Below are 2970 nucleotides of genomic sequence, written 5' to 3'. Positions count from 1 at the left end.
TGTCCAGTATCAGCAGATCTGGACTCAGTTTGAAAGCAGCAGCAGTGTGTAGTTTTCTGTCTGTTTATTTATTATTTCTACAGTGTTTGGTGTTGCAGCATTAGTTAATCATTTAGATACAGTATTACTACAGCTTTTAACTAGTTCATTATTCACTGAAAAGCCACAGGCTTCAGTCACAGAAACTCAAACAAACAGCTTATGGTTTTGTTTTCTGAGTGTCTCTGTATCAGGAAACATGAATTCTGGGTAGTAGATGTGAGAATGACATCAGTAACATTTATATTTACCATGAGACACATGATTCAAGATCTGAGTGAGAAAACATCCTTTAGAAATTCATTTTTCTGTTGTTTTATTTGCAGATGTTACAGAAATAACAGCATCACCACAATCATCATCATCATCATCATCATCATCGGTTGAATCTCCTCTTCAGAGAATGTGTGTCAGAAACTGATTTATTTTAAAGGAGTCTGAGATGTTCAGTATTCTAGTGTCTGAAATAAACCACAGATCATCAAATGACACTCATACTGTGTGAACAGATCATATTAAGAAAATATACATTTGTGGCCAAAGGATATTTCCTCGATGAGTCTCTGTTTTCTTCTGATATGTAAACAATTTATGTTAGTTTTTTTTCTTCTGCTTTCACAGTTTAAAGGCTTTAGAAACAAATGTGTGGTTTTATTGTAAATCTGCTTTTGAAACAGCACTGATTGTGAAAAACTGATATGCAAATAAAAATAACTCTTTAAAAAACTCTTACTTCACTTACATTGATCTCTCTTTCTTTATAGACTGCGAGCCTCTGGTTTGCTTTTATTTTATTTTATTTATTTTTTTTAAGAGAGTGTGTATTTTATGCATCACTTGCATCATAATCAAGCACAATTCACAAAATATTGTTTTCAAACTATTTTCAAACAGTGCCAGACAGATGATCTGACTCTCATGTGTTTTCATCTTGACCACAGATGGTTCCTCTTTTCTCCAAGATTTAATTTAGTTTTTGCTCAAGCTAGTCTTACCCTATAGTACCTGGAGGAAAGATAGAAAGGCTAGCTATTAGTTAGCGCATTAATCCCTCTGAACTGAAATGTAAATGATAACACGGCATGAATGACCCATCAGGTTTAATGAGAGCCGCTGCCTGTTTTCCTGTCTGTCCAACAGATGGTCACTGTCTCGAAAATAAATGTGATGCACTCAGAAACAGTTTATTAAATCTTTAAACAGTTTAAAAAATCGACTAATTACTATTTGAAAAAAAAACTATAACAGAATAGCGAATTCTGTGAAGATTTCAGCGAAATAATGTTTTTTTATATGATGGAAGTTTTTTTTTCTGCAGTGTATGTGAGTCTGCATGTTCATTTGAAGCATGTGTGAAATACTAGTTTATCTTCCCTGTTATAACCATTCTCTCTCTATCCTCTCTCTCCTCTCTCTCTTTCTCTCTCTCTCCTGCTCTCTCTCTTCTCTTCTCTCTCTCTGCTCTCCTCTCTCTATCTCTCCTCTCTCTCTCAGAGGAACGTGGGCGTCTTGGTCACGTTCATCTGCCTGTTAACATGTAACCAGGAAAGAAACACTAAAACTCGATCTGAACACACATCGAGAGCTTCAGGAAGAACTGAATCTTAATCTGCTCAACAACAGAGAAGATCACTGAAGAAGAGAGAAGAATCGAAGATCATTGGACTTTCACTCTGCTGATGATTCCCTGGTGAGAGTCTGAACCTCACAGCAAATCACTAAAAACAGCATGAGTCGTTCACTTCAGCCTCATGTTGTTGAAATGGAAAAACTTTAAACGCAATTAGAAAGTTCATCTCTGTTCATTCTCATATATAATATGTTATTGTTGTATTAAGATCCTGGTTTGTTTTGTAGTGTTGTTCTGTGTGTTGAGCTGCATGCAGTCAGTGTTCTCCAGTGACTCTTCAGGCATACCTTCAGGAGGCAGGATGCCATGTTGTCCGCACACTGCAGATATGATAGACTTATATACAGACAATAAAAAGTATTTTTGTAGAGGACAGAATCCAGGATGCTCTGACCTCATCAAGACTGATATTAAAACTAAAGGGGTTGATTCTGGAAGAAATTCTCTCTGTTTGACGACACAAGAGCAGCAGTCTTCACTGTGACCATCAGAGATCTGAGGTAACAGGAGTCTGGGAGTACAGTGTCAGTGAGTTGATTAAACATCAGGATAGATTCCTACACTGAAGTGAATCTGAAAGTTGTAAAAGGTGCGAACTGAGACTCTCAACCCATGATGATCATCAACCCACAAACTCAAACACTACTGCGGCTCAACATCTAACTCAATTAAGTTTTTATTTTTATTTTTTTTTTTTTTACTTTAAATGAAGATGAAATGTAATTCCTGACTTTATTCTTTAACACTGGATCTGAGATGGGTGCAGCAGCGTCAAACAAATCCGTGAACGTGAGAGGATATTCAGGAGGAAATGTCTTATAAAACTACAAAATATAGACACTAGAGGGATCCTTTGATTAGCTGTGTGTTAAAACTGGCGAGATCAGTGTTTTACTCGAATAAACACTGACAGAGCAGAGAATGGGAACATGACGGCCGATTCTCTGTTTCATGATGACAGATCTGCCTCGTTCGTACGTGGTCATCAGAGAAATGAATGAGAACGATTTGGAGAAATAAGATACAGTCAAAGTTTCTGAAGAATACCGTTTCATGCATTTGTTTATGTGGTGAAATGATGAATCTGTTGTTTAATGTGCACTTGATTTGTCTCTCAAGCAGCTGATTGTTTGTGAGAAGGCCTCAGTCCTCTCAGCTGCTGCAGGAGGATCTGTGAACATCAGACTGCAGATACCCCCCCAACCCACAGGCTGCTGATGTGATAGTTTGTCTGCATGGAGATCTTGATCTGATCTCTGTGCTGGAAGAGACGTCGGTGAAGAAGAGTCATGAAGATGGAA

This window comes from Cyprinus carpio, chromosome B1 (assembly GCF_018340385.1).
Source record: "Cyprinus carpio isolate SPL01 chromosome B1, ASM1834038v1, whole genome shotgun sequence".
NCBI lineage: Eukaryota > Metazoa > Chordata > Actinopteri > Cypriniformes > Cyprinidae > Cyprinus > Cyprinus carpio.
Note: the sequence above shows the minus strand (reverse complement) of the source record.